This window comes from Pararge aegeria, chromosome Z (genome assembly GCF_905163445.1).
Source record: "Pararge aegeria chromosome Z, ilParAegt1.1, whole genome shotgun sequence".
NCBI classification, from domain to species: Eukaryota; Metazoa; Arthropoda; class Insecta; order Lepidoptera; family Nymphalidae; genus Pararge; species Pararge aegeria.
The window spans coordinates 1,801,406-1,817,423 of NC_053208.1; the positions used below are offsets into that span (position 1 = coordinate 1,801,406).

Sequence of the window (16,018 nt, forward strand, 5' to 3'; positions counted from 1 at the left end):
TAAAAATTGATGGAAATCGAAATAGGCAAAATGACAATGAAAAAATATTATTTCTAACCACTAAGCTATCGCGGCTCGTCTCTGTCCAGAATAAGTTTTTCTGGATCTGCGATCTCTTCTCAATTTAGTTCAGTTTTATATGTAATATACTTTTTAGGATGTAATTAACTCACCCTACCTATTTGACGCGCTCGAGAATTTCTGATGGTCAATTTTTTTTTATTCTGTATCCTTCACGGGCGGCCTTATATATCGGGCTCATGTTTGGTGGAGGTACTTAACCGGGTACAAGGTATCCCCCTGTAGATTAATCTGCCGCGTTTTAGTAAATCCCGAAATCCCCGCTTGGGCTCCCCTACTCTATGGAGTGATGTTTAACAGACGCATAACAAAACAAAGACTACAGATACTCTATAGTGCATAACACGGGTAATTTAGTAGTTACAAGTAATTTTTCCAGGGATATGGAAGGCTGATGTATTTCTTCACAGAAAAGCGTCTGTGTTTATTGTATTAGATACATTATTACACACAATTCTGCGATACGGCGGGAAGTATTTAAAACATATAACATGTATATTCTTGTGTTAGATAGGTACGTTAACATCACCATCTCGCTGTCTATCCTGGCGCAGCGGCCAGCACTCTGGTCTTGTAAACAAGATTCATTTATAGTCCAGTGAGTCAAAAAGAGAGCGTAGAGTCCTCAGTAAAGCTAGCATGCGCACTACGACAAAATTATGTCTACCCATTATCCCGTCTATCTCTATAGTAGCAAGACTAGAAACGGGTAGTAATATTTTACCCTACAGCAGGGCTAGCACACAGGCTGGAGACAAAAAATATATACCCCAATTATATCACCTGAAAAGTAGTACATAAGTAACGTTTCCATCTGCTATAGCACGGGAACATAGATTAGGAGAAGTTTACTCCCGTTTATTATTGCACATATATTATTTGGATATTATTTCCACTTTTGCGTCAGTGCTCTGAGAGTTGATAAAGCTGTGGGAGAAGATACAATTTTATTCTCTCCCCGGGAGATAATTGTATCCTGCCCTAGCCGTGCCGGGGTAGCCGCAATCAGTGACTTAAAAGTTGACAATTCTTTTATTAACCGTCTCATTATAACCAAGCTCTGCACTTCTAATATTATAATAAGATCGATATTTTTTTTTAAATACCAAGTATATCTATTTTTAAAGTAGCAATTAATATATGTACCTGTATAAATGAATTAATAAATGCACATACTTTTATTGCACACCACAAAAAGTAAAACAACGTATACAATTTGGCGGCGTTTTCGCTTCATAGCGATTTCTTGTAGGCAAATAATGGCGAATTAAACAAAAATATTTCGGATATTACCAATATCGGAAACTGCTATACAGTATTGAAGTTTTGTAGTCAGAAAAGGTTTTGATTTTTAAGATTTTTAATAGATTTTTTTTATTATCATACGTAAAAACATCGAACTTCGTGTGGAGATACCTATCTACGCTCAATAATGTTCAGTGATCATAACAAATAAAGAACGAAGCCAGGATATGTAGTAGTTATTTAGTATCGAAAAAGCTAACTGCATGCAATTATTGCACGGGTATGGATACCTGATTATATCACCGCCTCTCACCTGAGACGCGCAAATATTTGGAACAGATAATTTTAGCGGAATACCACGATGAGTAACAAGCCTATTACAAACATTATTTGTATCTCTCTGAATTTTCTCCGCGGTGTGCAATATAAGATTATTTTTAAATTAAAAACATACGCCCAGGAACTAAAATACAAATAAAAAATTGCCATTTTGGTTACTTTATTGTTGATTAACCACAGCTTGACCGATTTCGATAAAATTTAAACGGGACCACCTGAAAAGTATGCCCTTTAAAACAAAAAAAAAACAATTTTTCAAATTGGTTCAGGCGTCTTCGAGTATTCGGGTAACATATTTAAAAAAAAAAAATTTCGTCGAATTGAGAACCTCCTCTTTTTTGAAGTCGGTTCATCACCATCATGATCATATAAACCAATAGACGTCCACTGCTGGACATAGGTCTTTTGTAGCGAGATCCAAATTCCACGGTTTTGCAGCTTAGATCCAGCGGCTACCTGCGGCGCGCTTAATGACGTCCGTCCTCGTTGGGGTCTTACAACTCTGCGCTTACCAATGCGGGCTGCCATTCCAGCACCTTGGGACCCCAACGTCCATCCTTTCTCCGAACAGCTTCGCTCATTGCCATTTCAGTTTCACGACTTGTTAATATAAGCTTAAGGGCATTTGAAGTGGAATTTGTGACTTGGATAGTTTCTCAACTTCATTTATTATCATCACTATCATTATCAACTCATTATTTACAAGTGCAGGACACCAGTCTCCTCTCAGAGGAGGGTTTAGGCCGTAGTACACACCACGCTAGAGATAAAGGCCTATGCTGTAAAATCCTATTTGCTATGAGGCCTTCCAGCCTGTGCCCAACAGTTGGGCGTTCATCACATCATCACATTACCGGCCCAATATAGAGCATGGTTCAACCACAATGAGATGGGTTTAGGCCGTAGTCCACCACGCTTATCCGGGGTGGTAGATTTCCATAACGTTATGGAGAACTTCCACGCAGGTTTCCTCACGATGTTTTCCTTTACCGTTAAAGCAAGTGATATTTCAACTTCTGCACTCCTACAAATATGCACCCATACGTTGTTGATATAGCATGAAAACGTGCGAAGCATCCTCGTTTCTGAGTCGCACCGCAAAGATCTGGAATGCCCTTCCAGCTTCCATTAAGCCCAGTACCTAAAGTATGAGTACCTTCAAATCAAGAGTGGATAGGCATCTTTTAGGCAAGCGCGCTCTACCTTAAGAGTGATTGCAATGAAGCGCTCGACTATACAACGTGTAAATGAAAACCGAAATAATTAAAAAAAAAAGTTCAAAATTCATTTATTTCAAGTAGGCCTAATTAATAAGCACTTTTGAAACGTCAAGTCAGTCTGTTTATCGTGACTCTACCACCGGTTCGGAAGGCAGATTCCACTGAGAAGAGCCGGCAAGAAACTCAGCAGATTGCTCTTTTCCAACATCATTTTAAAGTTTAACATGATGTTGGAATTTAGAATTTTTCTGTTTTGTGAGAGATGAGAGCGGAGCGGCCTGCTTCCAAGTAGCCTTGTCGTCGTTTGTCGTTGTCGTAATACTTCACAGGCTATACAGATGCATTATGTACTGTCTCTGAGACTTATCTGTGATACCGAAAACCTAATCGTTTTTGAGTAAACCACGGCCACAGTTTTTACTTTAAGAAATCAGATGCATCCCTAACATCTCATGCCAAATCAAAATCATGTGCGCGTCGCGTCACGTAGCGTAGGTACTTTGCACGTGTCGGTCTTTTATCTTCAATAGGGTAGTCATAAGTAAACAATTAGAATGTTTTGAATTCGTTTGTATGGAAAAATAAATATGCTTATATTGATTTAATATTTTTACACGGTTATTCTTATGAAATATACTTAAACACCCTTCAAAATTAAAAACCAAACAAATAGCACGTTAATAAGTTAGAAGTTCGTGCCGGGGATCGAACTCACGCTCATAGGAAGCTGAAACTTTAACCACAAGACTAAACTTTCAACCAAAACCTATCCGTAATCAACCCTTATCCATTTGGATACACGCGAATCCCTCTGTGAGAAGTTTAAAGAAATAGGTATACTTACTGTAGCTTCACAATGTATTTATAATAATATAGTATTTGTAAGACAACAAATTAGTCTTTATAAATAAAAAGTGGATATAAACACTCGACTTACAAGAAATGGTCATTAATTAGTGACATCTGCATATTGTCTGCGTTCTATACAATTGATGAATTTCTTAATGACAAGGTTGCTTGGAAGCAACCGGCTCCGCTTTCATCTCTCATTCAGAAAAATGAATGTTAAAATGTAAAATGTAAATTGTTGATGTTGGAAAAGAGCAACTGCTTAGTTTCTTGCCGACTTCTCTCGGTAGAATCTGCCTTCCAAACCGGTGGTAGAGTCACTACAAACAGACAGACTTGACGTTTCTATAGTGATTATATTAGGCCTACTTGAAATAAATAAATTTTGATTTGATGAATTTTGATTTTGATTTTTGATATCTATGGATTTCATTAAAAAGCAAGCACGGTTTCACGTTACGGTTTTCTGGACAGCTCCCATAATTCAAATACGAAACAATTCGCCCTCTAAACCGCTAAAGTGCTATAATAATGATATCGCGTCGATATTATTGTGCACCGTCGATTATACGCCTGTGTGACAATTTACATGGCAGTTATAAGTCGGTAATAACATCAATTGTGCTCCCGGCTTTACTAGAGCAAGACGAGTCAAAACACAATGGTAACCAGTTCTTTGAGACGCCACGATATAGCCACATTTGGTACCTATACCAGTTGTATGCTATCAAACGTGTACACATGTGCCGACTAGTCTGCGCACACACATTCCAATCGAAAGTCTGATACATGTGTGGAGTAAACTAGCAGATCAAAACACAATGGAAACCAGTTCTTTAAGTCGCCACTCTGTAGCTACATGTGTTACCTATAGGTGTCACAAGTACCTTTACCAATTAGATATTATTAATCGTGTATACATGTCCCGGCTAGTCCGCTATACAGATTTTCCGATACAAATTATGGTTCATATTTTTAACGTGGCATTAATTAACTGGCTGTACACAATGATTGTCACTTGTTTAAGAGGTGTCCTATAACTGCATGTGGTTTGTAGTCCAGTTATAGTTTAACAAGCGTGTATATCTTCAGACTAATCTGCGCACACGTTCCAATCGAAAGTCAGATTTATAATTGCCTGGAATAAATTAGCAGACCAAAACAGAATTGTAACAAGTTTTCATATACGCCAAAATATAATTACAGTTGGTACCAGTTAGGTATATGTTATCAAACCTGCATATATGCCCCGACTAGTGCTCTGTACATACGTTCCAATCGACAGTCCGACTCATAAATACAATTTAACGTAGTACAAATTGGTATGGTTGGGTCCAAGCGGGCTTGAAGTCAGCCAAAAAATATATACTCCCGATTGAATAAGATACCCCACATAACGAAGTCCTTACAAGAAGACGTATTAGGTCTCTAAATCGAATATTTTATATATATTTCATTATATATTTCATTGTTGGTACACAAGTACCGCTTCGAATGACCTTGTATGCGATGAAGTTTTTCAGTCTGAGTTATCGGAAGGAGATCCAGAAAGGACTTAGGGATAAGTGAGCTGGGTCAGCATCCAATTTGTCCGCGTGTGCGTAGACGCTTTAATATAGTTATTATAATGATGCCAACCTGTCGCCACTCGCCACTCGACGGACTTGTAGCCAGTCCGTACCGTTATGTTCGACCAGACTTTTTTTGCCATCATTAAATTGGTACAACATAATATTTATTTATAGCCTTAACAACAATCTATCCTAAATTTATGTTTTTATTTAACTACTTAAATATAAACACACCGGTTTTGCTCGTAAATTAAGTTATAATCCTGGGGATTATGACTTAAAAAGCTATAATACAATGTATTTTCTTTAATATTCATTTATTTACTAGTATACCGGGCAAATATCACTCTGCCCGGTAACGTAGCGCAACCTACCGGGTCCAATTGTATTTTCAAACCAACCAGGAAAACATTGAAACATAAATACAAAATTTCATCAAAATCGGCTCACCGGTTTAGGAGCTGACATGTTACAAAAACACGTACATATAAATTATATGTATTACTATTTTTCTCACCGTTTAAACCTTCCCTAGACTTCGAATTGAGCCAGCCGTTCTCGTGTTTTAGTGGGACTAACAAACAGCATTTCATTTATATTAGATATAGATTTAGGAAAACAGCGAATACATTTTTTCTCGTCCATGTTTTTACGTTTTGTTTGAGTATATGAACCTATATTAATACAACTGAAATATAACAGATATTTTTAAAAATATTGCATAAAGTTACTTATGGTTATAATGTAAAAAAAAATAACCTCTACGTTCAAGTTTGATGCAGCTTAATTATAATTATTCGAAATAAGAAGAAGTGTTTTCAAAATATAATATTTACATCTTCTCACCTTCAAAATCGTCTTCTCCGTTTTTTCTTACCGTCTCGCGATTGGTCGAGCTATGTCGGTAACTCTTGTTCTTCTACGCATTATCCCTTTGATCACGTAGCAGCATAACTCTCTCCATCGCCCGCTGAGTGACTCTGAGCCTTCTTATAAGGCTCATAGTAAGCGACTACGTTTAAGAGCTGTAAGTAATCACAACACTGAGGCATTTTGTATGAAAGATGTCATCCAAGTTGGATTGGACGGCTCACCTCTTCCTCAAAACGGGTACCATCTACTTACGTGGGTAAAAACTATAAAATCCGCGGTGACCTTTAAACGGATTAAGATGTTTTTAAAGTGGCTGGAGTGTTGTGAAGCCATGTTGGATGACATCACACCGCCAAGTCAAGATCACAACAATTGCATTAGCGCCTGTGTGTATTCTATTCGCGGGTAAACGTTATGTAAATACATTTTGTTTTATATTTTTGTTATTTATAGATATTCAGTAGTCATACTGAATATCTTTAATACTATAAATAACACAATAATAAGCAACGTTCATTATGTACACCAACCAACATGATACTAATTTTATTTTGAAGAGGAACTACTTTACTCACGCTGTACTTGGAGAGAGAGAGCTGGTGCATACATGACGAGAGCGTTACAAAACGTGTGATAGGGCGAGGCAAACGGAAGAGATAGAAGTTAACAAAGATAGAAGTTAGTATAGTATAGTAGTTTAGTATATTACTGTAGGGCAAGAGAGAGAGTTGCGTGCATACATTTTCTTTCGGTTTCGCTACGAGAGAAAGAGTCTCTCGTAGCGAAACCTATTGTCTCGATCTTACAATCAAACACATTTATGATGTCATTGATAAAAAAACATTGCTTTCAAAAATATTAATTAATTGAAACATAAATGAAAACCCATAGTAAAATGTAGAAAATAGATATATGTATATATTATACATATATACACATACACAAACATATAGATGGATGTAATGAAGTTTTACATCAGTCGTGTGATTTTAAGTTCACTAGTTTTTTCAACATTCATACCTACCTGTTTTATACGTTTTTGGGCTCGCAAAATTTTCGTCAGTACTTTTGATATGTAAATTAGTCTCATGCAAACTTTCATTTATCGATAACAACGTCTTGTCAACCGCTCGTTGTCGTAAGCACACACAGACTTATAACCTGACCAGTAGTTCCAAAGATTAGCGCGTTCAAACAAATAAACAAACAAAGACTATATCCTATATTCTTTGGAGTTTATAGTTAGGGACTCTGCCGATCTCTTTTCTTTTTTCTCGTGGGGAAATCCTCATGGATACCACTACACCACGGGGAAGTGCAGTGGTTATGCCGGACTCTTACCGACTAAAACCCCACGGTGTTCCAACGCCTGGTGATTGGGTCATGAGAAGGCTTTCGCACACAACCGCAGCCAGAACCAAACCCAGCCAGCGGTGCTTACCGAGGCAGGCACACCTCTGTAAAACATCGGTTACCACTAAACACGCGTATGCCTTTCAACTCGAGGAAACTCTGCCGATCCCTAACCTAACTTAGTTTAATGATCTGTTTTGTATAAAAAGACCCACTTATACAGTTCTTTGTTAAGTATATGTGCAACTGATATAATGGCATAATGCAATCAGAATTCAGTTGTTACAAACCCAGTGTCGTACTAGCAGACTAAGGGAGGACGTATAATGGAGAACGCACTGTCCTCTTTTCTGCTTCTTCTATCTATCTACTTCCATCTAGCGCGTTCGCAGCGTGGTGACATGGGCAAACCCTCCCAAGAGGTCTTTACTTCAGCAGGAGACTGATATGAGCTATTGAATTGGTAACAACTAGACTAATGTGTATTTCGTTGTATCCTTCAAATTACGTTAACAACGCACGTGTCACCCCGTTACCGGAGTATCCTCTTGAGACGTAGAATTTTCGCCGCACAGATATGCCTTCGTAGATTAATTTTCATTTCATCACTTGGTTGTGACATGGCCAGATTAGATTTCAGTATGCAACGTTGCAATTTGCATTTTTTTTTCTATTTTTCACGCATTCTAATTGACGACGAGGTCATCATAAATTTTATATCTGTTTTATCTACATTTTTTATGAAATATCAGTATAAATTACTGCGCAATTAAAAAATTTAAACCAACAGAATACTCTGTATAATATCTACATATTCATAACTAGCTGATGCCCGCGACTCTGTCCGCGATGAAACTTTAATTTTCTCTGAAATTAGAAGAAATACCGGGACCGCCTCTTCTTCAGCTGAACCTAAATTCAGTAGCATCATGCTACTGATATACGTTATCAGGTTACGGTGAGAGAGAAATACATACTCTCAAGTTTATACTATTCTATTTATAAAAGCAAAGTTTAAAAAAAAAGTGCTGTTAAAAAACTCAAAATAGGATATTAGTACTGTGCTTCTTAAGGTGACATGCGGATGCCCGCGACTTTGTTGTAGAATTTCCGTGATCTTTAGAAGTTCCAATTTGGACTTAGGGTTGCCAGATCGATTCTTCCTGTTATCGGGATCAATAACCGATTTTTCGGGATTTTAGGGCCTTGGTTGGGAGAAATAAAAAAATAAGTTAATAATATTAATTATACATAATATATTAAGTAAACAAACATATTTTTGCATAGCACTGTAGATATTAGAAAAAAAAACATAGTAGGTACTTGTGAAGTTGTGACACATAAGATAAGAACCGAATGAGCATGTTTATTGTTTTTGTTCTTGCCATAAAATATTTGTAATTTTTTTTTGTGTGTAGTTTGCAAGTTTTGTTTGAGGAAAATGTGAACTTAAAATTATCGAACTTGTTTTTCGGGAGATTATTTGCTTTGTCGGGAGTCGGGAGGACATACAAAAATTCGGGAGAATCCCGCCAATTCCCGACCGTCTGGCAACCCTACCTTTGGTGCCTATGCTGTTCTCTGGAAAGACAGCAACCGGCTTTTTGATATTCCCTAACAGCAGTTCATCATTTTAAACGGCAGATGGCTTCGGCGTTTATAGTTATATTAATTTATTGATTACTAGCGGTTGCCCGCGACTTCGTCTGCGTTTTATTTTGTTTTCTGATATGGCATTCATTTTGGGTGTAGTTTCAGTAAGTATTCAGTATCGCTAAGCCTTGAATGAGAGGTTTGCTGCTGTCCGCTGAGGAGTTCTGTCCTCTATCTCTAACCACAGTTTGGACAAAATTAAACACATATTATAACCTCTATATTACATAAATAATTATTTAAATCGGTTAACACTGTGACGGAGTTATGGTGCAAAATCGTTAACACTTTCATCCCCTCTCCTAATGGAACAGAACTGAAATTCGTTATAAAAGGTATACCATGTTCTACCTCGTAGAGTAATAAATAATAAATAAATAAATAAATAAATATACTACGACAATACACACAACGCCATCTAGCCCCAAAGTAAGCGTAGCTTGTGTTATCGGTACTGAGATAGCTGATGAATATTTTTTTATGAATATAATACACATAAATACTTATAATATACAGATATACGCCCAGACACTGAAAAACATTCGTGTTCATCACACAAACATTTTCCAGTTGTGGGAATCGAACCCACGACCTTGGACTCAGAAAGCAGGGTCTCTGCCCACTGCGCCACTCGGCCGTCAAAGAGTGACCTCAAAACGTGTGAAGTTTCATTTGAATTCATTCAGTAGTTTAAGAGTGATGCGATGCGCGACATAAAGCCGGACAGACAGACATACAGACATGAGTGAAAAAAAAATAGTCTCGAGTTCAGTATCGGTTATAGAGTGCCCCCCAAAAAATAATTTTAAAATATCTTCAATTTACTGAATTTGACCACTTACAGATCTATAATACCTAGGTATAGATATTTTTTTATATTCCACGTTGAATCCCTATTAAAACTGAATAACCAGTTTGGCGAGAAATTTTTTATGTAACATTGGTGCATCTTTTTTGATAAAACAAATTAAAAAAAAAACGTATATCGTAAACGTATACATAATTGTTATCTTTAGAAGGTAACTTTGTCTTTTTCTTCTATCGAGAAAGTTTTAGTGAATCGTGTAAAGCGGGCACCCGTTTTGTTATAAACATGCTCAAGAATAACATTTATTTATTTTACATCTTGTTAGTACGGTAGTGTCACTATCCAGATGAAACTAGGTATATAATTAAGGATAACTATAACACAAGTGAATGAAAGATGACATTTAAACATTATAGTATATGACATTATTTTAATACTATCTGTTGCCCGCGACTTCGTCCGCGTTTGATTTTGTTTTTTGATGTGGCATTCAATTTAGTTGTAGTTCTAAAAAAAAATAAAGTTTTCAGTATCGCTAAGCCTTAAAAAACGGGTTTGCTGCCGTCCGCTGAGGAGTTCTGTCCTCTATCTCCAATCACATCATCAGATATACACGAAATTTGGGAAAAATTAAACAGATATTATAAACTCTAAAGTACAAAAGTATTTATTTAAGTCGGTTATCATTTGACGGCGTTATGGTGTAAAATCGTCAGACACTTTCGTCCCAAAAGAACTGAGCTTAATTTCGGGATAAAAAGCATCCTATATTACTTCTAATACCTTCAGGAAAATGTGTACAAAGTTTCATGATGATCGTATGGTAGTTTTTGCGTGAAAGCGTAACAAACAAACTTACATTTACATTTATAATATTAGTAGGAATTAGTTGGGATAGGGATATGGATAGTGTACTCTGAGAATATTGAAGGGAAGGGATTCAATATTCTCAGAGTATCTCAACTATTCACGGAACAATGCTGTCCACCCGTCATGGAATAGATCCTATTGCGTGTTGAATGAAGACAATGAACGCGGTATAGGCAGTGCCGTGAACTGGGTTTTCTTACCAGGGTATGCAGCAGAAAAATTTTATAAAACGGCAAAAATTCTCATCCTATACGTTACATATAAATCTGAGGGTACGCAGTGCTTTTGTGCATATATAAAGTGCACGCCACTGAATATAGGTGCCATGCTTCGTGCAACAGTGTTACAAGAAGAGCATAGATTATATTATTGTTCTTCTTGCAACCTCATGTAGCGTATTTTCGGCAGAGAGATATAATGTAGTAATAACCATCGTATATTAGATATATCTAAATATATATATATGTCGTAGGTATCATCTTGATGAGTGATGACTGTTGACTTATTCACTGTTGATTCATCTACCCCGAGCTATAAATAGCAATATGGTTACGTAGAACTGATATTTCATTGGTTATTTTTAGCCTAGCAATTTCCAGCTGAAGTGGTAATGACCCAGTGGTTAGGACTTCGGCTTCACTTTAGGGGGCCGAGTTTAAATCCCAACACGCACCCGTAACTTTTCATAATGAATTCAAAAGCGTGTGGAGTGGACGCCCCACCCCCATAGCAAATAGGGTTTTAGAGCATATAGACCTTCGTTTTCTTTGACGATTTTTGTTTTATTTGGATGGATGTAAGGGCGCGATGGTCATGTCGGAATTGTACAACTCGTTGCGTCGCCTGGTGGGTCACGGGAACGCTTTCCAACCCATCCGCGATTTCCCTAATTCGCAATTTTTTTTTCTTATTCTGACGGCGATATACGCGTTTATGTGAAGGTCATAACTTTGCGATGCGACTCGTTCCTTCTTTCTTTCTCTCGTTTGCCAATGACTGTTTAAAACTCGTTACTTTATTACTCGTAGTAATTATTGCGATAACAAAAAAAAACATTGAGTTCCAACGAAACTTTCCATTTCCTATTTGATTCTTGGAAAACATTCTGGCATACCTACTTATTAAATATCACACACGTAGCTACGTGATTCGATTCGTTAAAATCCGCGCATAGATATCGATATCAATTGAATTTAATCGAATCGAATCAAAAGGCATTAGTTTCGGCGGGATTAGTGCCGGTCGTTGAACGCATCAAAATGGTCAAGTAGACACGCGGAGCAAAAACTATTCGAAAAAAAGAAAAAAACATTATAAAATAACCGGTTAAGTGTGACTCAACCCGCGCACGAAGGGTTCTGTTCTGCGGAAGGAATCAATAATTATAATTTGTATATATATTATTTTTGGAGCATTTATGGGGCATTATTAACTAGTTTTGGACTTTGACTTTACTTTCGTGGTGCCAAGTTCGTATCCTAGCACGCACCTCCAACTTTTCGAAGCTATATCCGTTTTGCGCAATCAAAATATCACTTGTGTTAGCAAATCTGTATGTAGGTTTGGTGAAAGAAAAAAGGGTATCTTCGTTCAGACTAGACAATGCATAATATGTGGTCGATATGAGTTGGAGTAGGAATTCAAAATGACAGGAACCCAGGTCAAAAAGGAAGGTCATAAAAAAGTGGTTGGAAAACAAAGGTACAGATGTGTCAAGGAAGGTTGAAGGAGTTACATCTTTGTAGGGATTTAAGAGCGCTATAAGTTCAGATAGATTAATGTTTGAGTTTATAATGTGCAATGTATATTATCAAAATTAAGCTTAATTTGCTATACTCCGCGATAAGCAGGAGCAAATAATTGTTAAAACAACAATTGTTGTTGTTTAACAATTATTCATTGTAAAGTCAACATCTCCTGATGATGCTCCGGTTTCGGAGCGAAACGTGCGTAGAGGGTGTATCGCCGAAGATCTGTTTGGTGTGGAGTATAAGGATTGAAGAAATTATAAATTACACCACACAGATTCTCCTGCTTTTCGCGGAGTATAGCAAATTAAGCTTAATTTTGATAATATATCATGGATTTCCGCAAAGTAACGCCTGCTTCTATCCAATGTGCAATGTTGTAATTAGAGATACTAAAACGATTAAACGCTGTAAGATATGAATATGGGATTTATTTTACTTGCATGAACGGTGAAGGAAAACATCGTAAGGAAACCTGCATGCCTAAGAGTTCTATATAATGTTCTCAAAGGCGTGTGGAGTCCACCAATCCGCACTGGGTTAGAATGGTGGACTACGGTCTTAATCCCTTTCAAATGTGGTGGGAGATCCATGCCCTGAAGAGGGCTGGTAATGGGTTTAAGTATATGATGATGAATGATATAAGACTATGAAGCATATATAGGTACTAGGGTGCCATACTCTTTAGAGAGTGAAATGTTCAGCGGTTCTTTAGTATTTAAGTGCAATTGAAGATTTCCACATAGCTGGCCGGCAGCCAGGGAAGTCGCTCGCAGGTGTTGACATTTCGCCGATTCCTGCTATACACCTTTGCGATAACACGGTGGCTAGTATGTAATTTATTTTGGGTGCGTGATTCATTTTGTTTTTGGGACAACCCTTAGTCACTGAAGTGTCATAACAGTAGAACTGATGAGACGATTGCGTAGTAGTAGGTAAATTAGGCACCAGTAGGTATTTATAAATATATTCGTCGTCCCAATGACGTGCACGTTCATTTATGGCTTAAATTTATGCGGCGTTTAATATCGCTGCCTCTTTTTGCGAGGAGGTGATGTCCGCAAAGGAAGCGACGGAGCGAGAGAGTGAATGGACACCAACAATCCGCAGCTCACAAGAGTCGGACGGCAATCAATGACCTCCGGCCACCATTTTTTTAATGAAAGGCCTAAGCAGCTGGCGTGCCATGTAGCGCACGCCTCCCTGGAGGATTCGGCAGCGACCTGACTGCCAACGCCGATGGTCATAACCTTAACGAGAGTGCAGTGAATACGCAAGTGAATCCTTATAGGTAGGTAAACTCTGGTATGTACCGACATACCACACTTTTAGTGAGTGCAAGTCCCATATAACTACACCGTTTCCCCCAAAGGAGTGGTATGCGTCAGGCATAATAAAAGGTCATAATACTAATTTAAAATAAAGCAGAAAATAGTGCATAGGTATCTATGTGGTCCTGGTAACAATTGTTTACAAAGTTCTTTAAAACTCATTTACACCACCAATGCTGAATTAACAGCAGTTAAGAGAAATAAGTTTCTCTTGTTATATTTTTTATTTATTTGCTTTTCAAATAGGTTCTCAATTTGAATATTATTTTTTTATTCATAACGTACTCGTATGTACGCCGATTACGCTGAGATATATGATCCGATTTACGTGATTCTTCCATAGTTTTATGCAGAATACTAAGTTATCATTTGGTCCCATAAAAATTAACATAATTTGATTCCGCAGTTCAAATTTTGTGAACATTTTTAATTACCTATTTCTGTAATCCTTCTATAATATTCTACTGTATATAAATAATATTATAAATGTGAAAGTGTGAAATAGGGCTGAACAGATTTGGATGAAACTTGGCATGCATGTAGCATTTGAGATGGAAAAAAATTATAGGTTATCTATTATCCCGATTCCATAACTTGAAAATTGTTTACGAGCTAAGGCGCGGGAAGACAGCTTTTAAATTTGGTTTACATGACACCTATGCTATGGAAAAGGGCATGTACTTTCTATACCGATCTCTGAAATAGTTCCCGTGGTAGGAATAAAAATTGGTAACGAACGAAACTTTAGAAACAATTTTAATGTCCACTCAGACGAAGTTGCGGACAGAAGCTAGTGTAATCATAATAATAATAAAATAAACGGCGCATTGTGAGGAGGTTCCTCACTCTGGAGCCCTGACCAACCGGCGGTCAGGGTCTGGGGTATTCAAAAGCCCCGAAAGCGGAGGAGTGATTTTTTTTTTAATAAATTTTTAATAGTTTTTTTTATTTTTCTTTTATTATATATTTTACTGTTGAAAATAAAAAAAAAGTATATAATTAAATGATACGAGAAATAATACAATATGTATTTATAAAAACCATGTCATGATCATTTACAACCTTGATGGAAAATAGGTTACAAGGCGGCGATTTGATATTTTCTTAACGCGAAAGAAATATAGTTTGCCTGATAAGTTTACGTACCCACAGAATACATATTGTTTTTTAATCTTAGGCGTACCCATAGGTATGCTACTCAGTGTATACTACCTAAGTGTGTGACTGAATATTGTGGAATTGCATATGAGAGAATGCAACATTGAAATTAATGGTATCCCGGAGCATAAAACCGAAAATCTAATTAACACAGTAGTACAATTAGGACAGGCTGTAGAAAACCATGTTTCTGTTGATGATATTCAGCTAGCTACTCGAGTAGCTAAACTGAACAAAAACACTGATAAGCCACGTTCTGTAATAGTAAAGCTCCGCACCACAAAGCACCGTGACGCTCTTCTAGCAGCTGTAGCACAATACAATAAGAAGAATCCTGAAGACAAATTAAGCACCCACCACCTAGGAATTGGAGGATCACATGCTCCTATATACGTATCAGAACATCTAACTCCGGGAAGTAAATCTCTACACGCTGCTGCACGCATAAAAGCTAAAGAAAAGAAATATCGCTTTACGTGGATTCGAAATGGGAAAATTTATGTCCGCAAAGATGAGTTTAGTCAAGCTGTAGTAATAAAGAATGAAGATAGTCTTAAGCTTTTAGTTTAGTTTAATAAATAATACTATTTATGCGAATGTTGTGGCTGTTACATATTTTTTACGGGTCTAGAGATATATTATCAAAATGTGCGAGGATTGAGAACAAAGACTAACGATGTGCTTAAGAATATCTTTATTTCAGATTATAAAATTATTGTATTTACTGAGACTTGGCTAAATTCTAGTATATTCGATAACGAATTATTTGATTCCCGTTATGTTACCTACAGAAAAGATCGTACCTGTTCCCTAGAATCTAAAAAAGATGGAGGAGGCGTTCTTATTGCGATTTCACGTGAGATTTCATCTTCTCGTGTAATCGGTTGGGAAACTGGTGAAGAGAATATATGGGTAGTCC

At 37.1% G+C, this 16,018-nt stretch overlaps 1 protein-coding gene across 2 annotated transcripts in view; it reads left to right on the top strand.

The window, feature by feature from the left end:
• Positions 1–16,018, top strand: part of LOC120636034 — a 134,009-nt gene that overhangs the window by 66,707 nt on the left and 51,284 nt on the right. The window lies entirely within an intron of this gene.